Source organism: Pectinophora gossypiella, chromosome 20 (assembly GCF_024362695.1).
Source record: "Pectinophora gossypiella chromosome 20, ilPecGoss1.1, whole genome shotgun sequence".
Taxonomy (NCBI): domain Eukaryota; kingdom Metazoa; phylum Arthropoda; class Insecta; order Lepidoptera; family Gelechiidae; genus Pectinophora; species Pectinophora gossypiella.
In genome coordinates, this window is record NC_065423.1 from 7,311,842 (window position 1) to 7,334,373 (window position 22,532).

Below are 22,532 nucleotides of genomic sequence, written 5' to 3' on the forward strand. Positions count from 1 at the left end.
TCTCCATTCTTCTCTATCAAAGGCCAATTCTTTTACTTCCTTATAAGACACAACGTTTGCCGTCTCACTAATGTTTTCCATATAAGCTCTTCTTAGTCTTCCCTTTCCTCTCTTTCCTTGAAGCTTGATATTATTTTACCGTACGCAATGTCAATAATCTTTTTCCTTGCATGATCACTCAAGTAAAGTCGACACAACATTTATTCCTGTCCCATTTTTCTCTGTCATCCGTCATTTCAGTATTCAAACCTTCACAGAATCCATCCACAGTTTCTTAGGTCGTCTTCTACCGCTATATCGTAGGCGGCCAGCGATTAATAGTCATCAACCGCTGACCACCCCGCCGCTGCCGCGGTTGATAGTAAAAAAACCGTATCTTTCGAGTACAATGATTATATGACTTTCTCAAACGATGAATTTTATATTTATTCAGTCTGCAATGTCCTAGCTAAACAATGGACAGTCTCACAAAGTGATTTTCGACCGTTTCCCCATCGAGAATCGAACCAGGATATCCAGGTCTGGCTGTACACTCTCATTCACCTTCTATGAATTTCAAAACCCCTTTGCGAGACAATTCATGAGGTATGAAAATTTGTAGGCGACATTATCCGACGTAATACATTGTAATGTTATGTCGCCATGCTTTATAAAGGTCGTATCAAGTATGTGGTAATCGTTCGTGCGATATAAAAATGTCGCTAATAATTTCTCATAGGAGTTATGAATAGGTAAAGATGAAGAGTGCTTGATTTGCATATTCAGAACAATCAAAGTTGAGTATTGGGTAAATATATGAATATTAGGTACTTAAATTCGCACATAAATAAGCCTAACCCACGTATTATTTGAATAGGATTGTTATTATATGCTTAATGTTAAAAGTTATGGCTGCCACGGAAAAAATATTACTAGCAGAAACGAATAACGAATCGAAAAGCTTTTCGTGCTGGTGAGGTGAAAATGTATTTTCTCTATCTCTTTCTTACGATGGAAATGTATCAATTAGTTATTTTGGTCCATAAGCGTAGAATAAAGAATAATACTACGTATAGAACGGCAACTGTCCACTCCCCACTGGAGCTGGGTTTACTTCACTTTCGGTTTTACATTCGTCTTCAATCGTATGGGCGTCAGACATCACACACAGATGCGCGTGTACGATAACGTCAATGTGTAGTGTCTGTGTAAAACGAGGTGTTTTCAATTCAATTCAATTCAAATTATTTATTTTCAGACACAGGTCCATAGATATTAGTAACAATGCAAACTTAAAGCTAGGGTTAGTATAAAACAGAGCAAATGAAAACTTAAGAGAGGTGGAGCTTCACCCATCGGCGCAGCAATGGGGAGTCCCACTTATCAGCGAACACACTCAGAATGGTGTTGGTAGCGCCGCGGAGGACAGCAAGGAGGCGCTGCGCTTCCGCATAATGGCATAGAAGTCATCAATGCGCGCCTCCGCAAACATGCCCGACGCACTGCTATTTTGTATGAAGTGTCACAAGTTAATTCAAAAACACAGTCTTGTCGCAAAAAAAGCATTTTAAAGTATTGTACAAACTGCCTTATGCTACGAAAAAGCTCTGAAAGAAACTTTACAAACATTAGCATATTTAGTAGCTGTTTATCGATACTTGTTCTGCTATCTTCTGTTTAATCTGCACGTTAACACCCGATGGGTGTAGCTAGGTATCCGTTAAAGACAGGGTAGATGACTTGCATTTTATATGCAAAGGTCGTGGTGTTAACTTTAATGTTGTCAGTAAGTTGTACTCTGAAGGTAATGTCAGCGCTTTGAGTTTGAGTTTAGTGTGTTAGGGTCGAAGCAAATGGAATTCCATTGTCCCTGCTTACCCCGGTGGGAAATAGGCGTGAGTTTATGTTTGTATGTATGTATGTAGCGTGATAAGGTTAGGGATACGTCGCTAGTAATGATTGAACGTAAGGAATTAGTTAACATTTCCCCCTAAAGAAATAGTCTATTTCTTTCTATTCATAATAGAATCATAAATCATAGTATTCAATTTTTTTTTCAATGGAGCATACGCAATGCGTAGGCGCTCCTGACATCTTAATAACGCAGTAAAGAATGTCGTTTATGAAAGCAGACTTTTTCTGGAGATATTTGTCGTAATGTATTCTAATATCCTCAGCCCTCCGGCTTCGGATAACGCCTCGTAGGTACACTCCATATTTGTGTGTTTGCGATACTTATATTCTGCATGAAGTAGGCAGAAATTGCTGTTTAGCAATAAGGCCGCCTATTGTGTTTATTTTTATGCGTATGTTTATACCCCGTGTACCTATATGTCGTTGTGCAATAAAGTATATTGATTGATTGAAGTAGTAAGTAAGCAGAGACGTGTTACTTCATCATCATCATCATCAGCCCATTAACGTCCCCACTGCTGGGGCACGGGCCTTCCCTATGGATGGATAGGGAGATCGGGCCTTAAACCATCACGCGGGCTCAGTGCGGATTGATGTTTATTGACGACTGCTAATGCAGCCGGGACCAACGGCTTAACGTGCCTTCCGAAGCACGGAGGAGCTCGAGATGAAAACTTTTTTTTTGTGGTCACCCATCCTATGACCGGCCTTTGCGAAAGTTGCTTAACTTCAACAATCGCAGACCGAGCGCGTTTACCGCTGCGCCACCGAGCTCCTCAACAAACGAACGGAAGGAAGCAAGAGAAGTGTGTCAGGATCGGAACAAATGGAATTTTGTAGTCTCTGCTTACCCCGGTGGGAAATAGGCGTCAGTATATAAGTATGTACCTACGAATAAATAATAAGGTACCTACTTACCTCTTTTCTCGCAATACTTACACTCCCTTGGGGAATTTTGAAAAAAGAAAACAAAAACATCATCCAACTCATCCAACTAAATAGGCCAGTTTGGAGAAGGCATGACTTACATTGTAGTATCGCGGGTTCAAATACAACCTGTGAGTTTGAATTAGTGTTTGTATCATAAGTAACTACAAGTGGTTGCTAAGATTTGTATCCGGTTAATGGCAATAGACTCGCCACTGTTACATGAGACTTAAAAGTATCTGGCGTGACGTGGGTATAAGACTATTTCACATCTGCCTACCGTTTTTGGGGATACAGGCGTGATGCTAGTGGTGAATGCCTTCTACGACGTTTGTACGTTTTGATTGCGTGCCGAATTCTCGTGCCGTGTACTTACTGTAATAATGTTGAACGGATCATTAACCAATAATTTTATATTTTAGCGTAGACTTTTACTCGTATTAATAAACTTGGAACAAATCTTGCGTTAATTCCAGACAAAATTACACCAAGTTTCGGTTTGTTTTATTAACTTTGCTCTCAATGGTTTTAGAAAATTAATATTACATTGTACTACATCGAGTTAATTTAAATTTTACTGAATACTTAAATAAAGACTAAGATTGAAAGGAAGAAGATAGGATCAATATTGAACAGTACTTAATTCTGATATAACAACGCCCTCCATTCATAAGAAGATTATTGAAAAGTTTTCGAGGAAAGCTTAAACATTTTCCAGTAGGTTTAATTGAATTTTACTAACAACTGTAAATCAAATCAAATCATTTATTCGCATAGGAATCATGGTTTCGTAAACAGTCCGTAGGTTTTATGTTCTAAGTATCACATGATCCGCTAGATAAAAGCATGCGAAAATTTAAGAGGTTTTAATTAACTAATATAAATCTAACCTAATATAAATCTAATAAAAAAGAACTTACAATAATTAACAAAAATAAATAAATATAATTTACAATTATAATATTAATACATTATTATACATTTTTTTTAAATGTATTTGTGAAATATATAAAATGGAACGTAAAGTTTTTTTTGTTTTTTTTTTTGTGACTTATTGTAGATTTGCCGCAGATGGCATTAACTACTTGGCCGGACAAATGGGGAGCGCTGAAGGCTCTCACCCGGTACATCGTTTAAGACAACAGGCCTGACGGTGCCCAGTTGGGCGCGAACCTCGGCTCAGGGCGTCGTCTGAGAAGAAAAATATTTGAAAGAATTAATCTACCCTAGTGGGTCGATAGCGATAAGCGCTGAATGAGGGAAATCGTCGACCACGCCGGCGGGGTCGGTATCGGGGTCCTGAGTTGCTAGTTAATCATCTCCCTTTTATTAAGTACTGTCTCATCAAATATTTCAAGTTCAGTAATGCATGATTTGATAAAGTAAAAAACATTAATATTGGAATAATAAAAAAGAAACATAATATTAAAATAAAAAAAAAATAACAATAATATATATACTCAGATAAGTTACATCTAAGTCGTACCCTGGACACTCTGTATAAAAATCCACTCACTCCTCCTATGTCCCCTTACGCATAGTCTAGCGCGAACGAGATAGTCAACTCATTACTCTTTAGCGGCTTACGGTCACTTAAGACTAAAGTAAGATCCATAGGGGTGAGGTCGGCGCCAGGTACGAATCGGTGCGGGGCGGAAAGATAGTATCAGTCTTTATTCTATGGTGAGTCTAGTCAACTATCAGGGTGTTAGTCACATCGTACCGAATACTGAGGGAATGTATCAGACCATGATTCTGAGTTAATATCAAGTTCATCATCAGTTCATCAAGATCATTTTCTTTATGCTTTTGAAGCTAAAAAGGAAAATTTCTCTTGATATCAACTCAGAATTGTGGTCTTTATATTATTGTGGTGATTTATCATCTGTCAGTTTTCGTTACGATGTCACTAGCACACTGTACTTATAATAAAATTACATATCTATAATTTGTGTCCTTTCATAAATAAACGAACATGATTTTCCTATTTCTTCATATCTATTTATAATAATAAAATTAGCTTTACGTATATTCGAGGGTGACACAACCATTTATTCTTCGTGCCGCGGTCGAATTATGATGACCGGAATTCTTCAACGCGCAGCCAATGCCCTGGGCAAGTGGTTTCGCAAATGAAGAATCGAAGTAAACCTGGAGAAAAGTGCAGCCGTGTACTTTTCAAAGGGCTATTAATTATAACACTCCACGGCCACGCCCTCAACTCAAAGTCATCAAGATGTTTGACAAGGCGATCCATTGGTAGGAGCAAGTCAAATATCTCGGCGTAGTCTTAGAGACATGTAGCATTCAAAGCCCATATCAAACGTGTGCGTGATCACGCCGCATTTGTAATGGGCCGTCTTCACTGACTCCTTAACAAGCGTAGTAAATTATCCCTTAGAAATAAGGTGAAAATTTACACGACCAGTATCCGTCCGATCATGACCTATGCAGGTGTAGTTTTCGCTTTGGCGAGTCCTTCTCAAATCCATCGCCTACAGGTACAAAATCGTTCATGCGGACAGCCACCTGATTCTTTCAATGAAAACCTTCACATTGACCTAAGTCAATCAACCATTGCCCGATGGCTCAAATTAACTCCATGACGATTTTTCGATTCTGCATCGGACCAACCAATTCTAACAATAAGTCACGTCAAAAAATATGTATAAAAAGACATAAAAGGAAAAGACGAAATATGAAGCCATATTTTATTGATACAAAGAAAATAATATAAAAACGTAAGCGAGTTATTATTAGAATCAAATCGATATACCCTCCCCAGCCCCAGTCCAACTGAAAATTGAATATTAGTTTTTTTCCACTTCTGTCCTTTGTTAGCAAGATACGAATAAGTGAATGGAACTTTTTTGTAATGTCATGATAGATTTAATACACTTAATAAGACACGACGAATTTAGAAGGAAAGAGAGGAAGGCGAAAACCAAGGAACAAATTAAATAGAAGGCGAACGTCTTGTCTTACAAGGAAGTCAATGCTACACCGACAAGAGCGTGACTCTTAAATTAATGATGAATGAAAGACTTAGGCGTATTGAGAACTGATATTAGGCAGGTAAATTACTCAATTGTATACCAATATTTTATGTTTATTTTTTAAAAAGAACGTCTAGGGCCCTGTGCCGAGGTTTTTCTTGCAGCTTCTTTTCCCCGGCTATACAGGTTGTGAGAAGCAGCTGTAATTTTAGGTTGATGAGACGTTCGTTATGTAAAAATTGACGATTCAAAGTATAATTATGTTACCTACTGAATAAAGATATATTTGAATTTGAATTTGTGGATTGTCGCAGGCCATTATAGACGGCGATACGGCTCACCTACTACTATATTGCTCACGTAGGTCCAAGGCGATTCTCACACTGCCCCGCATGATGCAGCGTAGCGCGTGGATGCGTGTTCTTCTGTTGCTTGTAAGTAGCTCCGTTTGTATAGAAAACACGCACAGTCTAACACAGAAAATGCATCTACGCGCTTTCATGCGGATCACGCGCATACAAGCGGAGAAACATGCACCCCGGAGAGACGCAAGGTATGGCACACCGAATCCCGTAGTGCCGCGTGTGATTTTGGAACGGCTTTGAATGAAATGAGAGCCGCCGTGCGTTAATCTACAAAACGCCTCTACGCGCGTGAGTGCGTAAAAAACCCGCAAGATGATGCAGATCTGCACTCCCGCGGACACGCGCGTAGGTGCGTCAACACGCAACACGCAGCATGATGCGGGGCAGTGTGAGAATCGCCTAACTATAAAAAGGTTCATCTTGTGGTGGATGTACTTCTGATTACCTACCTACCAATTGGGATATACGCGTGTGCTTATTTTAAGTTCTTCACAGTCAAAAAAGAATACAAGCATTAAATCTATAAACAATAAAATTAGAATAGAATATAATATGTTTATTTATCAAAAAACTTAAACATTGTATACATTACTGACGGACCCCGCACTATGGAAACCCTGTATAAGAATAAGAATAAGTTTATCGTCAATTTACATTTTGCTATATGAACTAGGTAATTATGAATATTACGAATACGGGCAAAAGGAAATGGCTCAGCTTGTGCTGCGATGGAGCCATGCTATGGCCCCTGTATGTCCTTGTATCGCGAAGGTCTTAACATTTGTAGTTAGCAAACACTTTTAATACACCGGTGAGCCTGAAAATAATGCTAGCAAAATTCTCCACATATGGAAAATCAAGCGTGAAGGCAGGTTATATTTTGGTGGCTCGAAACTTTTCGGAATAGGGAATACCGACTTGGATTATGACACAACAATTCTACTCAAAAAATGAAAAGCAAGGGCCGAAATTCCTGCTGCACACACAAAAATTTGTGTGGTTTTACAAAGCTCGCTGTTGGCAGCTGAAAGCTGGGTGAAATCTGTGTGGGACTGAAAAATGCACAACAAAGCATCAAACCGGCCGACATTGCACCGCTGTACACAGACGGGATATGTCTAGGTGCACATCAACTCACTGGTTTCTTAGACACCCTAAAAATACATAACATAACATCACGCCTGAATCCCTAAAGGGTAGGCAAAGGTGTCTATCTATTGTCATTTTTTTTGAGACAGATTTATTAAAGATAAAGCATGTTCCTTTAAGTACAAATTATTTAATATTAATATTCGCACGCTATATGATTGAGTGATGGACTTTTATTGTTACAATATATATTTAAGATCTTTTGTACCACTCTGGAGCGAATAAATTTTATTTTATTTCATTTCATTTACATAGTTACAAACACTCACTTTTCGGTATAGTGCCATTTAATAGAGGGAGAGCTCCTGGTAACCCCATGGGGTTACCTAATTATTGACATCATGTGTCAATAATTAGGTATATAAGTAAGACACAAAAGTACTCAAACTCAAAGTCGAATTCAGTGGTCGTTATAGTCAATCAAATTCTTAAAAATGCTTGCTATAGCCCAGCCAGTACACAGTTAATCAGTTTTTTTTTCACTTATAATAATAATTCTTCAATCAAATATTTTTTAATTACACAAAAACATAAATTCACGACATGAACAGACGAATTCGTCTGTTTTTAGCTCCATTCTATGTTCTGAATTTGAAAATACAAACTATAAAAATAATTTTCTTTGTAAGCTAAATACACGTATGCTAACAATGTTTAATTTCATTTCTGTATAAAAGCGTTGATTGCATATGTTTTTTATGTAAATTAAAGCACACAGGATATCTAATTCATATTCAAGCGCTCTGATGCAATACCATAGAATATACATTCATTAGTATAGAAGGGACATTCTCCGGCCCCCACCAAGACGAGTTTGAAAGGAGGTTGATTTACCTCACCTCCCGTGTGGGCCAATTATGCCGTAAGCCGTTCTTCTTCTTCTTCTATCGTGTGGGTTGTGAGGTGAATTACCAACCCCATCAACCCTGGTGTCAGGGTTATTACTGAGCCGCCATAGGCCCCTGACATGACTCATATAACGACTACGTACTTACATCAGTAAGTAATAACCGGGACCAACGGCTTAACATGCCTTCCGAAGCACGGATCTTTTTAGTTATCTAGGTGATCAGCCTATTATGTCGTAACCAAACTAGAGATCACAAAGTGATTTTTGTGATTTGTCCCCAGCGGGATTCGAACCCAGGACCTCCAGGGCCGTAAGCCGTTAAGAAGTAAGTACGCGTGGGGTGACCGTCTCGCTCACATGCGTAAGAAAAGCGGCGCACGATAATAAGGATATTTTTGTATGAAGTGTCCTGGCTGTGATCATACGCTTTAAACATTAGAATAAAACATTGTAAGCTCTACCCATTCACATTTCTGACAACTGTATTTCGGCTCTAAGGTGTGGGTACTTAGTTCATTTTACGATGGAGTACTTCAGAATACCCAAATTGATATTAGACGAAAGCTTATGTTATTACGTTATCTATTACTGCACCACCAACTGTAATTAGAATACCATTGTATTTAAATTTATAAATTATGTAATACAAACTGGATTAAAAAAAAAGAAAAAAAAGAGAAAGGAAAACATGAAACAGTAGGACTAGGGCCCTGTGCTGGGAAGTTTTCTGGCCACGTCTTTCCCTCAACGTGACAGATTCCGATGTGGTACCTAGTAGTTTTACAGCTAGTTACATAATATGTTATTTAATTTATGACGTTCAAAAAGCGCTAACTTTGTAAACCAATTTTGAAAAATAAATATTTTTGAATTTTTTTTTTAATATTTCAATGAAAATTCGTAAATATCTATTATTGTTATTATTACATTTATTTTTATGTATATATGTTTGTATATTTTATAATTAGTTGTAAATATAAGTAAGTATATTATATTAATTGTTGCGATTAGTTTATTATTATGTATGTACTATTATGTATGTATTTTTGTGTATGCTTGTACACGCTATCAGCCCTCTCCTCGTTAATCTTTCACTCTCACAGGCCTACTGGAAGAAATTTCTGTTAGAAATAAGTTGTGCCTTTTGTCTCTCCTCATGTCGTCATATTGTGTTTCTGTGTTATCCTGTGGACAATTAATGATTAAATAAACTAATAAAATTTTGCCAATTTAGTAGGTACAGGGTGTCTAGTAGGTGTTGAGTCTAAAATCTGTCAAGGTTTTCAATCAGTTGTGAAGCTTTGTAGGTGCTGTATACACGTAGACAAGGCTTGCATAATCACGGAGGCAAAAGGGCGAGTCGCTGAAAGCCTTTCCATTAACAGATTTATTATCATGTCGCTATTATTGTTTGCTGAAACAAGCTTAGAAATAATCTGAGTTGACAAGACTTTAAATAAAGCTGTTAACTACGGAATGCAATCCCGACTCGAGATCGCAAATGCGAGATCCCGCGGGATTAGAAATATCAATCCCGTGAGATCCCGAAAATTTAAGGATCTCGTCTAGTTCATTAAAAAAATAAGTAAATAGTAAGTAAATAGTAGTAATAGTCGTAGTCGTAATAAGTAGTCGTTACATGAGCCATGTCAGGGGCCTTTGGCGGCTCAATAGTAACCCTGACACCAGGGTTGATGAGGATGGTACTCCACCTCACAACCCACACGATAGAAGAAGATTAAAAAAATGTCAAAAAAAACGATGAAAATTGGTTGTTTATGATAGAGAGATTAATTAAAACAAAATACTTTTTGAAAGAAAACTAAATAATTAATTAAGTTTTCTTTGGAAATCAGCATTATCAAAACAAAAAGTATTTATAACTCAAGGAGATTCGCCCAATCCCGTCAATCTCGAATGTAATCTCGTCATATTATGCTTCGGGATTGATCCCGATAAATTATACGAGATCTCGCGAGATCAGATTGTATTCCCTACTGTTAACACACAGCCCGATTCAAAATGCAATCGCTTTAATGCTAGCGCTATAAGGTAGCATACTTGACTTAGGAAGGTACGGTTTCGTTGTATGACGTGAGGAATCTGTACGTTAGTATTAAGGATAATATATAATCTATGGTTTAGGCTTTTTGGCGGGAAACGGGAACGGGACAGTTGCTTTCTTCATTGAATAATCTAAATAATTAATACGAAGTGGTGTTTTGTGGTTAATGATCGCATTAAGTTAGTCGGAAGACATTCGCGAGTGTTATTATGTCGGAGTATTCAATAAACCTGCCTGCCTGCTAAGTGTATCTGCGTATTTTCGCTTCGTGGCAAGAAGCCGCTTCATAACTTGAAAGTTTATGCGCACTTTTGAGTTAATTCGTTTTGGGTTCGGAATAGGAGTCTATTCCGAGTGTGGGGGCTTAGGTTTCATCATCATCACCTTTCATCATTTCATTAATCATGAAGAAAAAAGATACGTAAGACATGGCTGTATGGGCATAGTTCCTTTTGCCTTACCCTTCGGGGAAAACCAAAACAAAAAAAATCTATGGTTTAGCCGAACAAAAACGAAGTAAATTAACGAAACGCATGTTTTAACATAAACTAACATACTATAAGTACCCATCTAAGTACCCTTATTTTTTTAATACTGTTTTACATTCAGCCATTACAGTAAAAACCAATTCGACTTTAATCTCCGCAGGACCAACTATGGTAAAAAAAAATATATTTAATTTCTGGTTTTCATTCATTTATACAATACGATACAAATATACTTTATTGCACCAAAATAAAAAGAAATAGTTACAAAAAATTCTTAACTATAGTAGGTACATTATCATTACTATTTTATTCATTTACCTACATTACCTACATTTTGTTTGTGTAAAAAGCTAAAATTAAATAAATAATCAAAACATTTTTACGAAACGTAACAATAAATTTTCGTCTATTGTGTCGCTAGCCGGGATTTTCCTAGCGAACTTCGATGCTAAAATCTTCCGTGGTTCCGTTGAAAAATGTGGTCGAGGTAACAAAGGCGCCGGGGTGTAGTGGTGTCGAGATCCCCATTGTTGATGCTCCTTTGCTTACCATGCCTGCCTTCCTTTGTGAAGGTTTATGTTATAATAACTTCATAACATAGGTATACAATGGCCCCGATTCCTGCAGACACCTCCTAATTTTACTTTAAGTTATACCTGTCATTTTCTTACCCGCCGAAAAGGAAAGGGACGGATTGACAGCTCTTAGTTTTACGAAGAATGAGTTGATGAATAATCCGAGCGAATCAAAAAGGTATCTCGCTGGTATGCAATTTTTTGACGTGTGCTGTCAACATAATTCTGTCGGGTTATTGGCCAATGTAAAATTTTTAGACGGTTGTTTTAAATTTGTGCTTAAAATTGACGTGTGTTCCATAAATTTTATGCTTGTCGATTACCCGACCCTTTCCTTTTCGGCGGATACGAAAATGACAGATATAACTTAAAATAAAATTAGTTAGTGTTTACAGGAATTAGCAGCATTATGTATCTAGTCTAACAGAAAGCTTGGTGAAGCGTGTGTACCTAGTTTATATTGCGATGGATGTACCTCTCTGACTAGCCCTATTGGGAACATAGCCGTGAGTGAATTTAAAACAGTATGTAAGTAGTAAATTCTACTATTCAACATGTCTCCATGTAGGTACCCATGTGGATACCTATGAGTTGACTAAGTGTCGAGAAAGATAAAAAAATAAAAAACAGAAATACAGCCAACAAAAATTTAATCAAAATTATTTAAACGTAAAACGTAATTCGTAGGAACAATTAAAATTTTCAATAACTTGGAGACGTTCTTGTGACGGCTGCGCCTGCAAAACGAATACATACTTAACATTAGGTAAGTATTATACTAGAAATCACACATAAACAGATAGATAGATAGATAGATAAAATACTTTATTGAGCACAATGGACACAAAATACAGAGATAAGGACAACATATACAGAAAAGCACAACAGGCGGCCTTATTGCTCATGCAGCAATTTCTTCCAGGCAACCTTTGGGTACAGGAAAATTTTGTACAAGTATAATAATAGCGGGCTAGTGCATTCTAACAAAATAAATAATTAAAAGAACAACCTACATAAAATAAGTACATTTAACTACATAATATATATTATACATAAATATATAATATATATATATATATATATATATACATATATATGACTATTATACATAACTAAATAATTATACATAGGTACATATAATAACACTATGGAAAAAGGAAGAATGGTTTACATAAAAGAGGAGGAGCTAGAGTTCACAAAGTGCGCCTTTACTTGTCCTTTAAAGGACTCCAGCGATGGTGCCCGCCTGATACACTCAGGTAGCAGATTCCATAGCCGGATAGCTCGCACCGTAAACGAAACAGCAACTACTTTACAGCTTAACGTGCTTTCCGAAGCACGGAATCATCTTACTTTCCTGGACAATCAGTTGATTCAGATTGCAATGTTCTAGCCAAACAAAAGACAAAGTGATTTCGACAACGTCTCCAAGGGGAATCAAACCCGGACCAAATCGTGAGCCCAACTTTCTAACTACTAGACCATGAAGGTTGTTCGCTACCTACGTCAGGTTAAGTATCACGGTATCTTGCGCAACAACTGTCCTGAGGCATACGTAATACGAGGTGTGATATGAAGCCCCTTACGGTGGCTACTTTAATAAATTTAGGCATGTATGTAGGAAGCGTGGAGAATGCTACACCGACAAGAACGTCGCTCTTAAATTAGTGATGATGCATTCTTCTCTTCTTCTATCGTGTGGGTTGTGTGGTGGATTACCAACCTCATCAACCCTGGTGGCAGGGTTATCGGTGAGCCGCCAAAGGCCCCTGACATGGCTCATGTAACGACTACATACTTACATCAGTAGCAGTAACCGGGACCAACGGCTTAACATGCCTTCCGAAGCATGGATCATCTTACTTTCGGACAATCAGGTGATCAGCCTGTAATGTCCTAACCAAACTAGGGATCACAAAGTGATTTTCTTGATATGTCCCCACCGGAATTCGAACCCGGGACCTCCGGATCGTGAGCCCAACGCTCAACCACTGGACCACGGAGGTCGTTATGATGCATTGACAAACTTACATTTTACGTGTTTAAGTAACCACCATCAAACGCCTTCGATACCACCGTTGCCGCCGACGGCGCCCCCCAAACCTCCTCCCTGGGCTGGAAACATCACGACCATCAACATACAGGGTGGTTAGAGCCATAAAACACCAGCATACAACAACACAGGACCATTAGTCAACTATAATTTTAGTTGATTATCAACTTGTCTATAGAATGATACGAATGAAACAATCTTCTTTTTTAAAATAAGTACATACATACATATATGCCCTCAATGACAAATAGAGTGGGCAAAGCCGCTAATACTCAAAGACAACTTGCAGCCACTGTTGATATGAAGTCTTAAGATGGATATGAAAACAAGGGGTCAGCCTATCGCCCATAACAATTGTTCATCATTAGAAAGGACACAGTCCCTCCCGGTATGTGTTCTGTGTTTGTAACTATTTTGCATTCATAATTATATACTACAAGTACCTACTTATACAAATACAGGGTGTTAGAGACATCGTAACGAATACTGAGGGGGATGATTCAGACCATGATTCTGAGTTTATATCTAGTGGAATTTTCCGTCACAAAATTCATGATGTTTTTTTTTAATTATTTTGAATACTATACTTTTGCAATGGAAAATTTCCCTTGATGATATCTCAGAGTACCTAATGAACTACATCATCCCCTTGAGTATTTGTTACGATGTCACTTACACCCTGTACAAGTACCTATATAAAGTCATGTTCTGAATCATCCCTCTAAGTTTTCGTTAGGATGTCACTAACAAACTGTATATATACACAATATATTAATATTAAAAAATCCAAGATTACAATGTCCTGGTAACAGACTGTGGCGAGCTGCCCCAGTCCTTCGGTGTTCGTTATCAAAAAACATACTTACCATTGGCTTGGAGCAATTCCATTGCCAAAACGGCCTGAAACAAAATGTAGAATTTAATGCAAATTGGTAGAATCCGGCCGAGTAGTTAAGCGGCATGTCATGTTATATGCATATGCATGTTTCTACAATAAGTCACATCAAAAAAAAGCTCGGTGAGGTGTGGGTACTTAGTTCATCTTGCGGTGGATATACATCTGACTATCTTATTGGGTTATAGTCGTAAGCTTATATTATGTCATGTTTATGTAAAAAAGGTAGGTGAATAAAAGGTGGAGGCTGATAACCGCACACGGAAATGGCGGTGGATTGGTCATGTCCTTAGAAGACCTATGGAACACCCGTCTCGACGAGCTCTGCCCTGGTGTGAGCGTGGAAAACGCAAAAGGGGCGGCCCAAAGAGACTTGGCGACGCTCGGTTGACCGGGAATTAAAAACCCTCGTCATATCATGGGAGCTTGCTACAGAGGCTGCAGAAGATCGCGAGGAGTGGAAATCTGTTATTCGAGCCTTTCCCAACAGAGGATAAAAGAATTAGAAGAAGACATAAAAGGTGAATAAGCATAATTTAGATTAATAGAATAGAATAGAAATAGTTTATTATAAAAGGACGCCGCACACAAAAACAAGACAATAACAACATTTAAAATTAAAAAAACAAAAATTATGGATACACCGTGTTTAGACACTTACCAGGAAAGCAAGAACTGCAGCGGCTTTCATGTTGAAGAAGTAGTATCGACTGAAGCTGAGACGAAACGATGTCTTCCATACTCACGCGCACACAATTTATATGAAACCTTATCACCCTGCTTTACAACCAGTTCTCATATCATCTGTCAACTTAAATTTTAAATAGGTACTTAGCTATTTTTGTATGTCCCAGTTAATTAAGAAAGTAATTTATTAGATTACGATTACAATTATAAGTAACTAATTATACTAACTGTGTTAATACATGTTTATGGTGTTATTTTTACCTGTTATGTTATTGTCGCTAATTGGAACTGATAATAGGCACCTACGAGTAAACGCGCTTACAGACCAGAGACGTTGGTGTCGACGACGTCGTACTGCATGTGTCATGGAAATTGATAGTTTTTAAAATATACCTAAACATACCAAAGGTTTAATGTTTTAAAAATAAAAAGGTTACATGTTTGTAGCTTTTAATTCGGTAGGTAGTTTATTGTAGATTTCCCGGGCTAAACAAAAAAACTCTTATAAAGCTTATATCGTGTTATAAAAAGTCTGTTTTTGTGGCGTAGATTGTGTCTCAGTATCTGCTAGTGAAGTAAAAATGCCACATCTAAAAAAGCAAAATTGCAAATTAACATTTGCGCGTATAAAAGTAAATGACAAATAGCAATATTGCTTTTAGATGAATTGCTTCGATGTGGCGTTTTTAACCCACCTGTTCTGAACAAGTGTAAATTGGTTTTCACAAAGACGGCTAATTCGAAAATAAAAAAGATGGTAATGTTAATAAACATAGTTTTATGAAGTATGGTTTGCAGCTATCAGTTGATTTATGGTTCAGCTCCTGGTTGGCTGAACTCGACTTGGTGCAATAAAGCTCGTAAACAATGACCCATAATGAGTGAGTGAAGGAGGTTTTTTAAGTTATTGCATAGCTAAAAAAAAAATAAAAAAAAATAAAATAAAATAGCTTCTATGGGCCTTGAGCGTGGAGACCGAATCCAGAAATTCCGTAACGAAAATAACCTACTCCACTCCGACCGGCACAGCGGTGCAATTACATTTTTAGTTTTGCCATCTATCGATGAATAATAGCAGAACTTTAATGACTTTTTTGAAATATCGCGCTTGTCTCTTTAGTTCAGCAACTCGCCTCTAGGTGGCATTGATTGTATCGGCATTAAATATTGAATTTGAAAATGAATAATGATCCACAAGAATCCACAATGAAATATGGGACCACCATTGACGCGGTATTTTCCAGATATTTAGAAGATATCAAGTCTCAAATTTATTTATAGGATACACTTAGGTGAGTGTGCGCAAGAACTTCATGAGTTAATTCCACCCACTCCATTCATTAAACAACTAGACGGCAGCAGACATTTCATCCTTATATTGTGGATATACCACCAATCCGCACTAAACGTTTTGCCCCTTCCTTTTTGATGCGAACAGCAAAGGACTGGAACTCTGCCGTCGTCTGTTTTTCCAACTGGTTATAACCTGGGAGTCTTCAAGGCTAGAGTGAATAGGCATTTGCTAGGTAAGCGTGATCCACCCTAGACTACATCGTCACTTACCGTCAGGTGAGATTATGGTCAAGCACAATCTATTATTTAAAACATAATTTTAAAAAAATAACCTATGGGGTGGGCAGAGGGACAAGTAATCAAAGACAACTTGCAGCCACTGTTGATACGATGTCGTAAGCTGGATAATATGATGAACCTTATGGTGATAAGGGATCAGCCTATCGCCCATAACATTACTCCATCATGTTAGAGGACACAATCAAATTTTTGGCATTAATTTAATTATTGTGTAATAAAGAGTTATGTATTCTTAAGAACTTGTTTATTATGTATTTGACCTGTCATTTATTTTTGTGCAGAATCTCATTACCCTGCGCTGGTTTCTCATCTAACCTGGACGATTCCACATTCCCGTGTCTACCTATATTTTCTCTGGGCTTTAATAACTTAATTAAGTACTAAATTAAACGTGTTCCCGTCACCATATTTATACCAACAAAGAGAATAGAATAATTGTTTTACAACTCTAGAGTATCAGTACTAGTACAGTACTAAATAGGCCAATTTCCAACAAATCACTATGGAATTTGAATGAAAAGCACACTGTGACGTCATAGGAAAACGTGTTATATGTCGGACTTATTATTACGTTTTTCTTCATTAAATTCATAATTAAGTTAAATAGAAAAAATAAAATGATTTTCGTTAGTTTTAGATCTGTCTTTATTTAGTAATCAGAATTTTATAATTTATCTTGAACCTAATACACGACCCAATTCTACCATTGCATTCTTCTTCTTCTTCTTGTCGTTTCGATGGCATTCAGATTTTTTCAGCCCAGTATACCAGTGCATTGTTAATAATAATAATAATAAAATCGTTTATTTCGGACAAAGTCCATAGAATGTTAGTATACAAACGACTTATAAACTAGTGTTAGTAGGACATTATTCGGGCGATCATGAATACAAATTATAGGGTGTGATGCTCCATCCACCTTTTTAGAAAGGTGGAGTCCCACCTATCACATAACGTCTTCAGGATACCGTTGGGGCTGGCTCGAGTCCGTGTGAGAAGCGACGCACAACGTTTCCGCATGATCGCCGCAAAACCATCTGTGTGGGCCTCGGCGAACATACCAGAGGCGCTGCAATATCGCGGCAACCTCAACAATATCCTGAAAGCGTTATTATACTGGACGCGCAGATCGCTGTATGCCCGACGCGTGTAATCCACCCACAGACTGCACGTATAAAAGGACTGGCAATATGCTCTGAAGAGCGTTACCTTAACCTCTTCCGTACACCGTGCAAATCTGCTAAGAATAGACATAGATAGGTTGTTAGGAATAGACTTTATGCACTATATTTGTTCGGGTTGGTAATTAACACGTTGACAGTCCCCATACAAAATGTTTTGACTTCGTTGTAAGTCCCACATATTACTTAATTTTATATACGTCCTGTTAAAAACGGAAATAATAATAAATATAATCTATATCTAAACACTTCACAATACCTATTGAGTGCAATACGAAGTAAACCATATCTCTTACTATCATGAAAAATTAGAACTTTCAAAGACCGCACTCAGGGCTCTGAACAAGTATGGGTCACGGACTTATGGAGCTAGTCCGTCATGACCCATATTTGGATCACTGGACTGTTAACGTGTTAATGCCATATGCGTCAAATCTACGATAAGTCACGTCATAAAAAGTGTATGTGTAAATGTAAATGTGTATGCTCTTTAGGAACATTCCTGGCAGTAAAAAAGCGAAAATATTATGGGAAATGAGCTTTATTAGGTAATAGACTATCATCATCATCAATTTAAGAGCCACGCTCTTGTCGGTGCAGCATTTTCCATGCTACTTTTTAGGGAAAAATAGGGCAGTGGTTTCCCTCTTGCCTTCCGCCCCGCAGTACTCTGTCTGAAGCAAGTGGGATGGCGCCCAGAGTAGTGTATTACAAAGCCGTACTAGAACTCCTGTCCTCCGCCTCTGAATAGTACTGACAGTTACTGCTGCCCTCTGTCAGATTCCAGGTTACAGTCCCTGTGACTTGCCCCTTCCGTACTGCATTGCCGTACCGAGGCCTCCCATCTTCACCTAATAGACTATATGGCATATATATAGTAGGTAGTGTGGTCTAGTATCTAAATATATAAAAGGAGAAACTGACTGACTGACATATCAACGTACAGCCTAAACGGCTAAACGTAGGCACTTGAAATTTGGAAGGGACGTAGCTTAGGTACCGTAGAGGTGCACTAAGAAAGGAATTCCCGGAATTCCCACGGGAACGGGAATTAGCGGGAAAATCCTTTTGTATAAAAAATCTAAACCGCTTAAGTTAGACGCTTGAAATTTGGCATGCAGGTACCTTAGTTAACTTAAAGCTTCGTTGGAACAGGATATTGCAAAATTCCCACGGAAACGGGAGTTAGCGGGAAAAAACATTTGTATGAAAAAATCGAAACCGCGTAAGATAGATGTTTTCAATCTAGCATGCATGCATACCTTAGTAAATATAAAGTTTAGTTATGGGTGTATTTTGAAAAATAGGAGTTAGCGGGAAACAAAAATTATATGAAAAAATCTAAACTGCATAAGTTAGATGCTTGAAATTTGATATGCACTCCCACACACACACAAAGATCTCTCTTTTATAACACGCCACGCGGACGAAGTCGCGGGCAAAAGCTAGTTTATCATAAGAAGAAAGAATAATTTGAAACAAAAAAGCACCCAGTTTAATAAAGAGTTTTTGTAACAGGAACATTCGCAGTTTGGAAACATTACCGGGTACATCTTTTTAGCTGACAAAGTTTCGTGCAAGATAAATAAAAAGGTAAAACAAAAATACAGGCAATAAATATTTTTATTCAATATATTCAACGTCAGACATAATTAATTTAGAACAACAATTTTCGTTTTTCAAAATCTTGAGGAGATATTTGTGACGTCTGCATCTGGAAGATGGACACATAATATTGATTAGGTAACTACATCGACCTCGTATATAAGGAAATAGACTACCTATCTCTGTAATTAAGCGGCTGCGGCGCATATTATATTATTATTATTACTATGTAGAGGTAGTCTGGAACTGCCTCTCACGTCATCCTGGAATGAGTGGGAGTTGCAGCACAACGGGCACAAATCCTACAGCAAACAATGTCGCTCCATGAAGTCTGTGAACGCCCTAGGAGGCTTCTGAGCTTCTGGAAGTACCAGGTTGGCTTCCATTTGTCTGAATGCGGAAAATAGAGTCCACTACCATAGAGGTGTCATTCCCCCTATGGTTACTTTCGTGCTTCGGTATTTTAGCAAACTTATATATTTGACAAACTTACATTAAAGGTGTTCAAATAACCACCATTATGAGGTGCGGCCAGCGACGGCAGCGATTCTCGACGAACCTCTTCCGGCTGAAAACATACGGCCATCAGCATACAGGCTGGTTAGAGCTATTCAACATCAACATGGATCCCCTCCCTAGCGTTACCACTTTTTTCACAGGGTCCGCTTACCTAACCTGGAGATTTGACAGGTCTGTTTTTTCACAGAAGCGACTGCCTGTCTGACCTTCCAACGCGTGAAGGGATAACCAACCCAAAACAGGTTAGGCTTAGGTCACATACGCGAGTTTCCTCACGATGTTTTACTTCACCGCTGAGCACGTGATAATAATTTATGATCCAAACATGAATTCGAAAATCATTAGTTTAGGCTAGTTTTAGGCCTGTGCTGGATTCGGACCTGCGACCTCAAAGTGAGAAGTAAGGATTTTACCAACTGAGCTACCACGGCTTCCCACCATGGACCATAGCAACTGTAATATAGATTGACTATCAGACTATCAACCTCTCTATAAGAATCACAATAATTTAATGAGGGATAATTTTTTTTTTTTAATCTACCTTAATCAAAAATGTTTTAATGACTTTTCACACCATGAATGGTTGGCTGGAACAGATCTCTTTTAGAGATAAGTCCACCTTTTGTACCTATGTTTATTTTTGTCATTATTATCTATATTAATGTGTGCAACTAAGAATTTTTAAAAGTTATAATATTAGAAAACGTTCAGTAAGATCTACTCTGAACCGACGTGCGGGTATGAAACGATTGATGAATGTGGAAGAAGCCAGAGAAGTATGTCTGGACCGAAGCAAATGGAATTCCATAGTCTCTGCTTATCCCGGTGAGAAATAGGCGTGAGTTTATGTACATACATAAACTCACCCTGTATGCATACTATGCATACAGGGTGTTAGTGACATCGTAACGAAAACTTTGAGGGATGATTCAGACCATGATTCTGAGTTGATATCAAGTAGAATTTTCCGCCGCAAAAGTATGGAACTGAAAATAATTTAAAAAAACAAAAATAAACTTGAATTTTGCGACGGGAAATTCCACTTGATATTAACTCAGAATCATCGTCTGAATCATCCCTCAAAGTTTTCGTTACGATATCACTAACAACCTGTATAATATTAACAGCGAGAGAGTGAACTACTACATACCTAGCTCATCGTATATGTATAACAAGTGATAGGTAAAATATGTATAACATAATATTTGTGTCATGGAAAGTGTGACAGGAATGTTACATGTTCAAAATAACTACTTACCACTTGCTAGGAGCAATTCCATTGCCAAAACGGCCTGAAACAAAAAGTACAATTTTATGCAAATTTTTATGCAGTTGATATACGATCCACTGTTGGGCACAGGCCCCTCGAGCAATTGGAGTGAGTATGGAACATACTCCACCACGCAGATCCACTGCGGGTTGGTGGAGGCATTTGGGCTAGTAGCCCGGGACCAATGGCCTTCCGAAATACGGAATCTTACTTTTTCGAACAACCATGTTATTAAGCCCGTCAAACTAGCCAAACAAAGGACAATCTTAGATTGGGGGCCCAATGCTTCTTTAATATTTTAGGCACATTAAATGTACCAAGCATTTAGATGAAAAATATTTACTTAATTCAAAGTATTTAGACAGACATAGAAAACGTTCAGCTGCTTGTCTTCCCGGGCATGTCGTAAAAACCGACAGAGGGATTGTGTCCTCTAACATGATGGACTAATGTTATGGGCGATAGGCTGATCCCTTATCACCATAAGGTTCATCATATCCAGCTTACGACATCGTATCAACAGTGGCTGCAAGTTGTCTTTGATTACTTGTGGCTCTGCCCACCCCACTAGGGATTACGGGCGTGAGTTTATGTATGTATGTATGTATGTAGACAGACAAACTTACCAGGAAAGCAAGAACTGCAGCGGCTTTCATGTTGAAGTTGAAGGTAGTATCGACTGAAGCTGAGACGAAACGATGTCTTCCATACACCCGCGCACACCATTTATATGAAACCTTATCATTCGCTTTACAACCAGTTTTCATATCAATTATTACTTAAAATTTCAAAGCTTTTTTTTGTGTCCCAGTTAATTAAAAAAGTAATTTATTTGATAACGATTCCAATTACTAATGCGTAAATTACTTTGGCATTAATTCCTATAGACACCACGCAATAAAATTTTAAGGTATACCTCCTTTTCTTATCCGACAAAAAGTAAAGTGACGGTTCATTGACAGTTGTTAATTTTAATATGAATGAGGGTATCTCGCTAGTATGCATACCGTTTGACGTGTGCTGTCAACTTCATTTTGTCGGGTTATTGGCCAATATACAATTTTTAGACGGTTGTTTTAGATTTCTGCCTAAAATTTACATGTGTTCCATCAATTTTATGCCCATCTATTACCTGTCCCTTTTCCGCGGATAAGAAAATGACGGGTATGACTTAAAATAAAAATAGATGTTGTCTACAGGAATTAGCACCATTATAATTATTATGTGTAAATTTACCTTTATAATTCTGTTTGTAGGTACTTGTTGTTATTTTCACTAATTGAAACTGATAATAATACTTGTAATACTTGTTAAAATTTATAATAAACGTGTAGTAATTAGGTGGTTAGCTTTAGTTTTAAATCATCATCGGTGAAGCATTCTCCAATCTTGTATATTATACGCCAATTCCTTGACTTCGT

General features: G+C 37.8%; 2 long non-coding RNA genes across 2 annotated transcripts; both read right to left on the reverse strand.

The window, feature by feature from the left end:
• Positions 1-11,941: 11,941 nt before the first annotated feature.
• LOC126376087 (uncharacterized) lies at positions 11,942-14,998 on the reverse strand. The gene is made up of 4 exons (XR_007567679.1): positions 14,918-14,998; positions 14,228-14,261; positions 13,340-13,423; positions 11,942-12,045 (listed from the first exon to the last, which is right to left on the reverse strand). It is a non-coding gene; the product is annotated as an uncharacterized LOC126376087 (long non-coding RNA).
• Positions 14,999-19,322: 4,324 nt separating this feature from the next.
• Positions 19,323-21,842, reverse strand: LOC126376088 (uncharacterized). The gene is made up of 4 exons (XR_007567680.1): positions 21,738-21,842; positions 21,100-21,133; positions 19,816-19,890; positions 19,323-19,431 (listed from the first exon to the last, which is right to left on the reverse strand). It is a non-coding gene; the product is annotated as an uncharacterized LOC126376088 (long non-coding RNA).
• Positions 21,843-22,532: the final 690 nt, after the last annotated feature.